This window comes from Protopterus annectens, chromosome 1.part0, assembly GCF_019279795.1.
Source record: "Protopterus annectens isolate FY-2018-M chromosome 1.part0, PAN1.0, whole genome shotgun sequence".
Lineage (NCBI taxonomy): Eukaryota > Metazoa > Chordata > Ceratodontiformes > Protopteridae > Protopterus > Protopterus annectens.
The window spans coordinates 1209286775-1209301336 of record NC_056725.1 but is presented as its reverse complement, the minus strand read 5'-3'; positions in this window follow the sequence as shown (position 1 = coordinate 1209301336).

The window sequence follows — 14562 nt, the reverse complement described above, 5'->3', positions numbered from 1 at the left end:
GGGTGGGTTCTATCGGTGAGCCAGATTTCTACCCATCTGGTAACATATGGATTGATGCCTAGTTGAGAGAGTTTATCTATTATGCCCGAGTGGGGAATAGTGAGAAAGGCTTTGGCCAAGTCAAGGTAGGTGGTGTGCACCGTCTTCCCCTCGTCCATGGCTTTGGTGACTGTCTCAAAGAAGTCAACCAAATTTAGAGGACATGACCTCCCCTTGACACAGCCAAACTGTGTAGGATCGAGTGTTTGGAGGTTGCCAATGTCTTTGTTAATGAGGTCCATGATAATCCATTTCATGGCTTTGCAGATCAGGCTAGTTAGGCTGATGGGTCTATAATTTCCCAGATCGGTGGACGCTCCACCTTTGTGTAAAGGGATGACAGTGGCTGCCCTCCACTCAGCTGGGATGAAGCCGGTACTCAGGCTTTGGTTGAATATGGTGCCTAATGGTGCTGCAAGTTCCTGCCTGAGTTCATGTAGGATGCAGCCTGGTATGGTATTGGGTCCCATGGAGGCTGTATTTTTTGCCTTTGAGAGAGCAGTGATGACCTCTTCCCTAGATATAAGGGGAAGGGGGCAGGTACTGGGGATGTCCTGATTTATTGATGGCTGGGACAGAAAGGTGAAGTTTTCGCTGAATCTGTCAGCCAGCAAGTTTGCTATATCTATGGCATTCGTATAGGTGGTGCCCTTGACCACCAGTTCTGAACAGATCTGGGTGCTTCCTTTGAGGTAGCGGACATATGTGAAGAAAGCCTTATGATTGTCTCTAGTAGATGTGGCAAATTTGGACTCGAAGTTTGCTTTGGAGGATTTCACTAGTGCTCTTATTTGCTTGTTCAGGCTAAGGAGACATTGCTTCCAGTTGGGCACCTCCTCCTTCTTTGTCTTGGACAGCAATTTTTCCTTTTGTTATAGAGTTTATTTATTGCAGATGTCCACCAGACAGGTTTACTCTTTCTTGTGAAGGATGATTTAGTCCTGTCAGGTATTCCTGTTTCCATGCATCTATATAAATGCTTGTATAGTGCTTTGGTGTAGTTTTGGATATTGGTGCCAGTTCCTACAGAGGGGGGGGCTGCAAAGCTGTTTATGCCAACCTTCAAGAGGATGTAATCAGCTTTGGAGAAGTTTTTATGTCTGTTCCTAGCTAGAGATGAGTTGAGGGAGATGGTGACTTCGAAAGTGACTGGTTTATGGTTGGATCTTAGCAGGGAGGATGATACTATAGGGATGTTGCAATGGTTATTCATGTCAGTTAATACCAAATCCAAGATATTATCACCTCTTGTGGGGCTATCAACTAGCTGTTCCAAGGCATTTGCATTGACAAAATCGAAGAATATCTGGGCATTTGTGTTCTGTCATGAGTAGTTCTTCCAATATATGTTTGGGAAGTTAAAGTCACCCAGGATCAGGGTAAAGGGTTGAATCTTGATAGTTTCGAACAGGTCTATATAGGTAGATCTGTAAGGTTTTTGTGGTCTACACTCTTGTGGACAAACCCTTATCAAAACCCTCTCTCCACAAGTCTGCCCAAGAATTTAGAACACTATTTGTGGACAACTCCCATCAGTTTCTCCTGCCAGCCTGGTTGACATGGGCATACTGAGACAGTGTAGCAACTGCCTCATGTTTACTGACAGCCCTCTTCTCCTAGCACACAATTCTTCTACTTGCGAGAAATGCATCTACATCAGTAACCTGGAGTCCATGCTCTCTCGTGCCACAGTCAGTACTCCTAACAAAGAGGAGATTACCAGCACAAACACCACACCACTCACATCACATAGCCAAGCACAACACACACTCACCTTTGCAGACATCCTCAATAAAAACTTACCTAAACAGCAGAGACCTCCAAAATGCACTCACAAACACTCCACACATAACACCAAATACATCACACATAGCAGACAACACACCAGTGTCTCACAAACGCAGCCCATAAGGCAAACATTAAATCATCACAGTCTATAAATCATAACTATAACCAAACATACTAGTCATTGGCGACTCAATTAGAAACATCGATGTTCCCCTCACCGGGTCCGACAAGGAGAAGGTCACAGTCAGTTGTCTGTCTGGTGCCAGAATCCACCATATTATGCACACACATACGTCTCTCCACAACAAGTACAAGTATGACTCTGTTCTTGTCCATGCTGATGTGAATGACTTGAGACATACCTCCCTGGACTATATGAAGAGAGACATGATTGAACTCTCAGAGTATGTGTCCCAGGCAGGTATGACCCTAACCCTAAGCAGAATCTACCTTCACCAAAAATGTTACCACAATACCAACAAAAATTAATTGACTTCAACAATTGGCTTAGTTTCTGGTGTCATTCCAAGGGGATCCAGTATCTATCTGCCTCATTACTTTGCCAGAGATGACCTCCACCTGTCACCACTGAGATTCTGGATTCTGGCCAAGGTTATCGCTTCCCCCATTGTGCCTTTTTTAGGCAATGTCCCAAAGACAAATCTTCCAACATAAAAGATCTGTCAAAAAACAAATTAAAGGTCATGTTGCTAAATGCTAGGAGCCTTAACCTGAAAATGCACTCACTGGAGGCTCTCCTTGCACTGGAAGATGCCAATGCCTGTGTGGTCACAGAAACCTGGTTCAGGGCTGCAAAGAGCACCCCTGCCTTACCAGGCTATACCTCACTCCACACATTCCAACCCCAAAATGAGGTCTGGAAGACTAAAGGTGGTGGAGTCACTATCTTCATTAAAGACAGGCACACCTCCAGACTGGTCTGCCAGCATGATGCACTGGAACTACTCCAGGTGCAACTGACAGTTGGCAAGACACTCATCCAAGTTATAGCCAGCTATAGACCCCCTCCATGACTCAGGATACCCACTCCTCTTACCTGGATCTACTTGACTCCATCAAAGTACCCACTAACACCCTGATCTTTGTTCACTTCAACTACCACACCATAGACTGGGTGATCTATTCCTGTACTAATGCACTCACTCTATGATTCCTTGACTTCATCACTTCTAATGCACTAGACCAGCTCATCTTGTCCCCCATAAGGGGAGACAGCATTCTGGACTTGGTTCTCACCAGCATGAGCGACCACTGCACCACTCCCATAGTATGTTCTTCCCTGGTGAGATCAGAACATTGGACTGTCTAATTCAAAGTTTCTATACCACCCCTCACCCCCCAGCCATAATCAAGCTAAAAAACTTCTCAAAAGCTGGCTACAACCTCCTAAGGGAGGGTATCTCTATCTTCACACCACTACCACCCCTCAGAGGATGCAGACAACTATGCTGAACAGTATGTCAGTGCAGTATACAAGCACCTGTGAAACTGCATGGACTCAGCCATACCCAATAGAACTAAAACCTGCTCCTTAAGGCAACACAAACCTGTTTGGTGGACATCCTCTGTCAACAGGCTTTACAACAAAAGGAAGAAACTGTTGTCCAAGGGTAAAATGGAACAAATTCCAAATTGGAAAAATCCCTCCTTAGCCTCAACAAGCAAATTAGATCACTAGTGAAAACCTCCGAAGCCAATTATGATCAAAACTAGTCTCCATAACAAAGGGAAACCATAAAGTCTTCTTCAATTACATCAGGAACCTCCATGGCAAAGCCCAGGTTTGTGCAGAATTAGTTCTTAATGGTACCACTTACACTGATCCTGTTGATTTAGCCAAGCTGCTAGCAGATAGGTTCAGTGCAAACTTTACCCCCGTCTCCCCAAAGGCCCTTTTGACATCCCAAATACTTGCCCTGCACCTCACATCTCCATAGATCAAGTGTTAAAGGCCCTATCCAAGGCAAAGAAGACAGCTTCCATGGGACCTGATAGTATCCCAGGCTGTATCCTGCACCATCTCCAGTAAGAACTGGATTTGTTACTGAGCACCCTATTCAACCAAAGCCTAAATACAGGGTTCATTTCAGCAGAGTGGATAACTGCCACTGTCATCCCCTTGCACAAAGGTGTTGCCACTACTAACCCTGGCAACTATCACCTCATTAGCTTGACAAGTCTGATCTGTAAAGCCATGGAGTGTATTATTATTATGGAATTCACAAACAACATAGGCAATCTCCAAGCACTTGACCCCACCCAATTCGGATTCTTCAAGGGCAGATCTTGCCTGTTGAACCTGGTTGACTACTTTTAGACTGTCACCAAGGGCCTGGATGAGGGAAAGACAGTACACACACCTTACCTTCACTTGGCCAAGGCCTTTGACACAATCCTCCACTCAGGCATCATCGAAAAACTAATACAACCTGGCATAATTCCCTATCTCATCAGGTGGGTAGCCAACTGGCTCACCAACAGGACCCTCAAGGTCAAAATAGGTACCTCCACCTCCAATAGCAGACCTATCACTAGTGGAGTTCCCCCAGGGATCTGTCCTGGGACCCCAACTGTTTCGTATCTACTTCTCAGAGGTCTAGACAAAGACAAAAGGCCTGTGGCTGATGACTGTAAGTTGGGTGCTGTCACTGACTCCCAAATTGATGTTAACATACTGCAAGGGTCTCACAGCAACTAATGACTGGTGCCAAAGTCATGGCCTCAAGCTAAACACAAAAAAATGTATTTTCATACCATTTGGCAGAAACACTGCCCCTACTGATTACCACATCAATGGTAACCCCCTAAAGACAGAACCTGTGGTAAGAGACCTGGGTACTCAGGTTGATAATCTCACATTCAGCCATCATGTAGCGGCAGTGGTCGGAAAAGACTTTTATTTGGTTCATCTCATAAGTAAATGGATTGCATCCAGAAAAAAGGAGGTTATTACCTCTCTATACTCCTCCCTCATTAGACCAATAATTGAGTATAATGCCCCGTTTGTTATGTACCTCTCTCCAAACATATACACCAACTGGAAAGGCCACAGAAATACCTCACAAAGAGAATCCATGGCCTCCAACACCTGACCTATGTGGACAGGCTCAAATCACTATCGCTCTACTCGGTATCATACAGGTTGCTCAGAGGTGATCTGTGTCTTGCCTACAAGGCAGTCTCAGACCCTACCCCACTAGAGATGCTCCATATGCATAAGTCTAACTCCTCGCGCATTACCCGCTTGAAAGGCCTGAATTTAATATACAACATCAAAAACCATACTGGAGACACAGGTTTGTGTTCCAGAGGCTGCCCCATCTCTGGAATAGACTTCTCATACACGTCAAATAGAGTACCTCACTGACCCTCTTCAAGCGCAACCTTAATGAGTGGATGGGAAACCACAACTTTGTCCCAGGTGTTCCACCTGTGTTCCACACTGACAGGGGGACAAGTGCTGACTGAGGTTTCTTTTTGGGGATAAACTCTTGGCTAGGCTTGTAAGGGCCTTAGGGCCATTAGCCTAGTAACCTCTTATGATCCTATGAATCCATTCTTCCATTTTTGGAAAAAGATGATTGGAAGTGCTTAGCAGATCTTCAGGATGCATATTACCATAAAAAGATGGACAAATGATCCAGAAGATTCTTCCGCTTCCATCTGGGAGCCAATCGCTTTCAATTCAGAAGTCTGCCCTTTGGTCTCACCACAGCTCCCTGGGTGTTCACCAAGTGTATGGTCATAGTAGCAGCTCACCTGAGACTCCAGGGATTCCGAGTGTTTCCATATCTAGACGATTGTCTCATTATCGCTCCGATCAGGTATCACTTGATAGAAGCAAGAAACCATGTACGTCACATTTGTTCTTACCTGGAAATAGCTGTAAGTTATAAAAAAATTGGAATTCACCCCAACTCAGAATTTAGAGTTTATAGGAGCCCCTCTAAATACTTAAACTTCCATAGCTTCTGTTCCCCCTGTGAGATTACAGAAAATCAAAGTTCAGGTACAGAAGCTAATCAACAACAGAAAAGTATCCACTTGTCTAGTCCTTCAAGCACTGGGCTCCATGGCTGCAGCTACAACTCTAGTTTCTTTAGCAAGATACCACATGAGCATGCTACAATGGTAGCTAGCTTCTCAATGGGCAATGTTACACCAACCCATGTCAGACCTGATTTTGATCACCAATCTTTGTGGAAAAGATTTAGCTAAGTGGATGCATTCCAAAGGCATGCTTCTAGGCTGTCTCTTTGTCCCATCACAACCCCAGGCCATAGTGACCACTGATGCCTCCCAGATGGGATGGGGGGATTATCTGGGTAAGACGGACCAGGGCACTTGGTCCCCCAGAGAGGCCAACTTGCATATCAATGTACTGGAGCTAAGCGCAGTGCTTTTAGCACTGCAAGCCTTTCAGACTGATCTTCCTTCAGGAACCATTCCAATTCAAACAGACAATGTATCAGTGGTTTGGTACATCAACAAAGAGGGAGGAACCAAATCTTACCCCCTTTGTCAAGAAGCTCTCAGACTGTGGCAGTGGGTGATCTCTTCCAACCACTTTCTGATAGCAATGTAAATTCTGGGGAGTTTCAGTATGATAGCAGACAAACTAATTAGGTGTATCCTCTTACCTCATGAATGGTTTCTCAGTTCATAAGTGACAGAAAGGTTTTTTCATCAATGGGGCCAGCTTTGCTATGACCTATTTGCCTCTCCCCTAAACAACAAGTGGAGCAACTATTTTGCCCTGATCCCCCCTTCAGAGGAGTCACCAACAGATGCTCTTCTCCACATTTGGCCCTCCAGACTGCTGTATGTCTTTCCCCTAATTCCTCTAATTCCAAAATTCCTACAAAAACAATAAGGTTGACGAGCAAAGTGATCCTCATTGCACCTTATTGGCCTCAGCAAATACTGTTCCCCTTTCTTTGGCCTTATCTGATTCAGCAGCATTGGATTCTGGACCCAGCTCCAGACCTTCTATCTCATCCAAAGTGATTATTCCATCCAAACATTGTAAACCTCCATCTGATAGCTTGGTTTTGCCAGTTCCATTAATAGCCAGGCATCCCTTACTCTCCTTAGCAGTATGTCATATACTCTTTAGCCTCTCACAAGCCACATACCCATAAACTCTATTCTAGTAAATGGAAGAGATTTATCTTTTAGGCCTGTAATAACAACATTGACCCCTTTTTCAGAGCCCATTTTTTAAAGTTCTAGAATTTTAGCTTCACTTTTTAAAGCAGGTGCTTCTCAGTCTAGTATAAAAATTCAGTTTGCTGCTATTTCAAATTTCCATAATGGTTTTAAAGAATCCTCTTTGGCTTCTCATAAGTTTTGCAAATCCTTCTTAAAGGAATTCACTTGCTAAAACCCTCTTACAAAGATCCTACTTCACCATAGGATCCCAACTTAGTGCTACAAGCCACTGTTCATCCTCCCTTTGAACTATCAGCTGAATGTGATCTAAAACGTTTATCCTGGAAAACTATATTTTTAGTGGCAATAACTTCTGCTAGAAGGATTTCAGAAATACAAGCTTTATCATGTAGACCTCCTTACCTAATTTTTCATAAAGATAGATTTTCAATGAGAACCAATCCTTCCTTCTTACCTAAGGTGGTGTCAGAGACCAAAATCAGACTATTAATTTATCAGTATTTTTTCCCAATTTTACTAACAATGGTGAATATTGCTTACATTTATTAGACATTTACAGATAATTATGTTTCTATCTACACAGAACTAAGAATTTAAGAAAATCCAATCAACTGTTTGTGTCATTTTCATCTACAAGACTTGGTCAACCAGTCAGCAAAGTGGCACTATCAAGATGGCTCAAAGAATATAGTTCCTTTATCTACAATAAAAAGAAAATTAAATTGCCTGGGCCTTTAAAGGCAAATTCTAAATGAGTTGTAGCTACTTCAGCAGTTTTTCAATCTAGAGCTTCAATGGATGATATCTGTACAGCAGCAACTGGGGTTTCTCCTAATACCTTTATTACCCTGGTACGGCAGTAGCGTTGTTACCTCACAGCAAGAGGTTCTCCCGTTTGATTCTTCGCTGGGCTTGGGAGTGCCTTCTTTGTGGAGTCTGCATGTCCTCCCCGCGGTTGGGTAGCGTTCGAAAGACATGTATGTGTAAATGGGCGTGCCTTCGTTGAAGGTTGGGCATCAAGCTGGCACCTCTGCGTTTTGTAAAAATCTACTGCCAATCATTAGCGGACCGGAGTTCTGCTGTGGCGACCCCTTACCAGGAAAAGCCGAAAGACAAACAACAACAACAAACTGGATCTGGTTTCCAGGGGAAGAGTGTCATTTGGTTCAATGGTGCTCAGGAATATCCTTCCTTGAGTCCCAGGTGGAAGGTAGCTTGGGACTCTGTCCCATATGTCGAGGATAAAATGGAAATTGACAAAATCAGATAAAGAAGTTATGTACTCATCATAACATTCCATCTGTGTTGTGCGTTTTTTTTTATCCTCAACTCCCCTCCCACCTTCCCCTGACACTTAAAGTTTTTTGGTGGAATAGATGATAGACACATATCACTTATTGTTATTGTTATATGGTCCTACATATGGTATCTATGAAGGCTTTTTTATTTATTTTTTGTCTTTTTGTCTGTCTTTCAGCAAACTCGATCTGAGGTAACTAGGACAAGAACATTATGGGTAAGGGTTAGGCTCAAGAGTTTTTGGCTTTCATGAGCTGTAACAATAGCTGAGTCAGTTCCGAAGCTCAGAACTAAACCCATATGTTGAGGATAAATAAAAATGAACAATACAGATGGAACGTTATGGTGAGTACATAACTTCTTTTTTTTTAAAAGTGAAAAAAGGACAACAAAACCCACAACTTAACTATGATGTGCTTAAGATGGAAACAGAATTCAGTTGCTGCACTCCTTTCTGTGCTTTTTTAAGTAATCCTTAAACTATGAACAGATTGATAGAATATGCAAGCAGATTTAACAGTCACATTAGTGAGACATGGACTAAACTTTTGACCAAGTCTTTTAGTAATGGTCCAACTGGAGCATATGACTTCCTTGAGGAATGAAATGCTTAAAAAAAACATTCCCATTGTTCTGTCTATTCAGGATGATTCTAAAAATTTAGTTTTTGCCAAAGCAATCCCTGGGATTTAGAAAAAAGTGCCTAACATGGATGCATAATGGCTACTGTTGTGATGCCAAGTAACACAACATGGCTGTAACATAATTACCAATTAAGAAACAGACATTTAGCCTCACAAATATTAAGTAATTAAGAAATCTCCCTACATAAATGACATTGTCAGTGAATATAGGAGTGTAGACAGGCTGTTAGCTGTTATAGAATTTGTAAACAGCATTAATAGGTATGCAGACCACATGTATGAGCATTCCAAGCTCAGCTTTGTTACCCTACAAGAATTGCTGTAAACCATAATATGTGGCTCCCAGCAAGGTCCCCACCAATTATTGTCATGAAAGTGAGGAGAAGTAGGAGCATAGGAAGGTCAAAAAGGGAGAATAGCAAGCAGAGGGACATATAGCAGGAAATTTCAAGAGTAGGGTGGAAGAGGAAAGGTATTTATTTTTGGGTAGGTACTTTTTTATATTTTTCAAGAAGGATTGATGTGGAACGATGTAGGGCTAAGGTGAGGGAAAGAAAGATGGAATAGGTAAAAAAAAGCTGGGCAGAAATGTATATTATTTTACATAGCAAACATGTTATGAATTTGACATGTTATGCATATTATATTATATTATTTTACTAAATAGAGTTGTCCCAGTAGGAGCGATGTATGAGTTTTGTATCATTAGTTTTTTTTTTTTTAATAATTTTTATTTTTACATTAATAAATGTCACAAATAAAAACTATCTTACAACATGACCGTATATATATATATATATATATATATATATATATATATATATATATATATATATATATGTTATACATTGATGTCAAATGCCACAGGACATAGGTCGTACAACATATCTATTTACACTATGTACATAGATGCTTTCACTGTTAGTGCCACAGTTATATAGACAGTATATACATTCGTAATATCCAAGTTATTATTTAATATCTGAACTTGTATGTGTTCTTTGGTTCCATTATAGTGTATTTCTAAGTTGCTGTGTGATGAATTATGTTAATATGATATTAAAGGTTTTTCCCAAATTTCTCTGGATTTCATGTTTTTGTTTCTTTTATCTATTAATATTTTATAAGCTAAAAGGTGTTGTATAGCTTCTTGTTTAAAACCCTCCCAAGAGATATTTATTGTATCTAGCCATTTAAAAGCTATATACAATTTCATTAGTAGGAAAATTGTTAAAAGTGTATTTTCTTGTTTTCTTGGTATGTTGGGTGGGAGAATGTGTAATAGAGTGAATTCCCAAGTTAATGTTGATGTTTGATAACCTGTTTTTTATAACTGTACCTTGAGAGAGATCCGGAGTTTATAGACACATTTACAGCTCCAAAATACATGGATTAAGTCAGCTATCTGGTCCTTACAGTGTGGGCAGAAAGGTGATTTTAATGTGTTAAATTTGTGTAGGATTGCAGGTGTAAAATAAGCATTATTATTGATCATGAGCTGAGTGTATGCTAACTTTTTGAGGGGTATAATCTTCAGTGTTAGACTGATTGACTTGCTTATTTGCTGATCATCTATGGATGGTTTAATTTTTCTCCAGTAGTTAGAGAAGAGGAGGTCTTTCTGGTATTTGATTTAATTTATCATTTTATATGAATTAGTAATAGTTTTCTTTGTTGTGATAATAGTTTTCCAAAACCTGCTACAAGTTTCTATGTCACTATTGGTCATAGTAACATTTTGGAGGTAACTGGAACACAGTTCTTTGATTTGTCTTAGGATTATTATGTGTGATTTAGGGAGGTTTAAGTTGGTCCTCATTTCTTGTATTGAACAGTTAAGGTAGGGATAAATATCTTGGATTGTTTTATCTTTCATTCTGGGAAAAGGGACTAAGTCCAGCATCTTATTGCTTATTTTAAATTTGGATTTTTATGAAGGGGTTGCAGTATCGTCATGGCTTGTCTAAGGTTCAAGAATTGAAAGAGTTTTTGCGCTAAGTTGATAGAATGTTTTAATGGCTCTATAATGTTATAAGTTTGTATTTCTTTCTGCTTCAGGAATGGAAGTGCTTTGGGATTGAAACCTAGAGCTTTAATATATCTATAATAGATTGTCACCCAAAGAGGAGACCAAGTTTCCATTGACGGGTTATGTTCAGCTATTCTTAATATTCTGTTAGTGTTAATGATCGAGTAGTACATTTTAAAATCTGGTAGATTTAGTCCTCCTTTGCTTTTGGGTAGTGTTAATTTTGGATTCTGGTTTTTTTGGGTTCCCATATAAATTTTGCTAGGAAGGTATGAATTTGTTTGAAGAATTTATTATGCATTGTTGTCTGTGATGTCATGAATATATACATTAGTCTAGGTAAAATGTTCATTTTGATTATTGATACTTTGGCCAAGAATGGTAGTTTTAGGTTGTTACATCTTTTACAGTCTTGCATTATATTTTGCCATTTAAGGTTTACATTGTGTCGGTAGAAGTCTTTGTTATTCTGGAAAAAGGTGATTCCCAGATATTTAGTTTCTTCTTTTATTTTTATTGTGTTTAACAATGGTATTAGTGAGATGAGTTTGGGTGTTTTTAGGGGGAAAATATTAGTTTTATTGAGGTTTAGTTTGTAGTTAGACATAGTCGAGAAATGCTCAATTGCAGCTATTATTTTGTTTATATCTGAATTTGGTGTAGTGCAGTATATGTTCAGATCATCTGCAAATGCAGTGAGGTATATTTTGAAGTTGTGTGTTGATGGAGGATTGTGGTATGTATTTTGTTTAATGTATAGAAAGAGTGGTTCTAGGTATAGGTTAAACAGGAAGGGTGATAATGGGCATCCTTGTCTTGTTCCATTTTTTATTAGGATCCTATTTGACCAAGTTTTATTTATATATAGAGATGTGTATGGGTTGCTATAGAGAGTTTGGATGATCTGAATGAAGTTATTGGGTATATTAAAGTAGGGTAGTGTTTGGAGTAAGAATTCTAGATTAACCCTATCAAATGCCTTGTGGGCATCCACTACCATCGTGTAGATGTTGATATTGTATCAGTTAGCATAGGATATTAGTGCATCTAATGTTAATGTATTGTCACTAGTCTGTCTATGTGGTGTAAAACCGGATTGTTCTGGGGAAATGATTTTCTCTATCAGATTTTTCATTCTGTTTGCAGGTATAGAGGTAAATATTTTAGTATCTATATTTAAGAGGGAGATGGGTCTGTAGCTGTCGGGGTTTTTGGGATCTGTGTGTTCTTTTAATATAAAGATGGTTTTAGAGGCATTAAAGTGGATATCATTTATTTTATAGCTTATTATGTAATTCAGTGTATAGTATAGTAGTTTGGCTATCAAGGGGGCAAATGCTTTGTAAAATTCTGATGTGAGTCCATCCAGACCCAGAGCCTTATGCGCTTTTAAGTGTTTGATTGTTGTAATAATTTCACTGATGGATATCGGTTCAGTTAGTTTTTTTTGTTGGTCTAAATTGAGTTTAGGGAATTTCAGTTTTTGAAGGAAAAGAGTTCTATCTTCCTTTGAGGTTTGTAGTATTTGTGCTCCATATATTTGAGAGTATATTTGTTCAAATGTTTTAATAATGTCTTCATTTTTGTGTAGTTTTTGTCTCTGTAGTTTATTTCTGATATATTGGAGGCATTTTTGTGTTGGGAGATAATTCTGGCCAGAGCTCTAGATGGTATTTGAGCTTCTTCTCTGTAAGTGGCTAACATTCTGGCTTCATAAAAAGATAGGTTCCTGGTTTTTAACATATATAGATCCCTTTGCAGTTTTAAAAGTTCTGCTTCTGTTTGGTTCTTAGGGTTATTTATTAGTTCTTTTTCAAGATGCTCTATTTTCCCTTTCAGTATATGCTCTTCTTTCAGTTGTATTTTTTATAGTATGCTGCTTTTTTGATGAACAATCCTCTAATTTGTGCTTTGGTTGCAGCCCATTTTATGTCAGTTGGTACTTGGGAGTTAGTGATATTTGTAAGAGCTATTTTTAGTATTGCTTCTGTTTCTTTTATTACATCCATTTTGGAAAGTAAATTAGGGTTTAATGACCAATTATGACCCCTATTCTCTAAATATATCTTTTTGTCCCAGTTAATGCTCAGTGTGATTTTGGAGTGATCTGAAAAAAACCTGGTATGTATAGTTATTGTTGGGTCCATGTTAATGAATATGTCAGAGATTAAGAAGAAGTCTATCCTTGACCACATTTTGTGGCATTGCGAATATAATGTGAATTTCCCTGTTTTATCTTCACTGTTCCCATATTTAAAAGAGTCATATAGTTTGAAATCTTGTTTGAGTTCATTAAGGGCTAACGTGGCTTGTTTATTATGTGATTTGGTCAGATTAGATTTATCCTTTTCTGGGTTTTGATATGTGTTCCAGTCACCTCCAATCACTAGGTAGTGATCTTTAAATTGGTTTAAGGTTAGGTATAATGACATAAAAAAAGTGTTGTTGGTTATTACAGGGTGCGTAAACATTAAGTACCATTATAGGTTTTGGTATTGTAGGACAACTAAATGTTACTTAACACCATCTTCCCTCCTTGTCAGCTTTGGTTTTAAGTATTTTTTCCTTAAATTGGTTTCTAATTATTATGGCAGCCCCAGCACTGTTTGTTTTCCCCTCTGAAGCTATAATCTGACTTATCCATTTCTTTTTGCTAATTTCTGCCTATTGCTCTGCAGTCAAGTGTGTTTCTTGTATTAGTATGAGGTTGGCTGTGGTTTTTAATGTAAGGTGTAAGAATAGTTTTCTTTTCTTCTTGTTTCGGAGCCCTTTAACATTCCATGATTTTATTTCCCACATTTATTTATTAGGTGTATTCCGTAGATATACAATGTATATTAGTTTTGTTTTGTTATCTTTGTATGTGTTACTGTGTGATGGTTTAGGAAAGCATCTATTTATTCCTGTCCCTACTCTGTGCCTAACCACTATATCCCTGGACCAGGAATAATCGGGGCGGGGGGATGAAGGTTCGTTATATGGTTTACCGTTACGTCTAATCTTAGAATGTGTTTTCTTTTTAGATATAGATTTAACCCATAGTATCCCCCCTGTGTTACTATAAACAATGTGGACAAAGCTGAACAAACTAGTTCCCTCAACAAACACTGCTACTTAATATCCCTAGCCTGTTCCAACATATTATTTATACAATTATGGAATTGCATTTAAGGTACAGCATGTATTGTTTTTGTCTTGTGACTAATTCTCTCTAATAGTATTTTTAAAACAGCACATTAATATACATTTCTCAGTAAATTATAGCAATATATGTACCATAGTAATATTGTTAAACAATCAATCTTGTCATTTTTACATTTTTCTTTCATTTGACTTCTTTTTCCTCCCCTTTATTTATTCAGATTTTGGCCTTCTTTGGTGCCTGTAATGTTTTTCACATCAATCTGTGTGGGTTATAAAATATATACTTGGCACCTATTTATCAGAGGTAGGAAGTATAGAGAGACATAAAAAAAAACAGCTTAGCTAAACAGTCCTTCTGCTATAGTTAACATATTAAGGCTATATTTACATTACCCCAAGATTGTTAGGTTATTTTACTATTTTCCT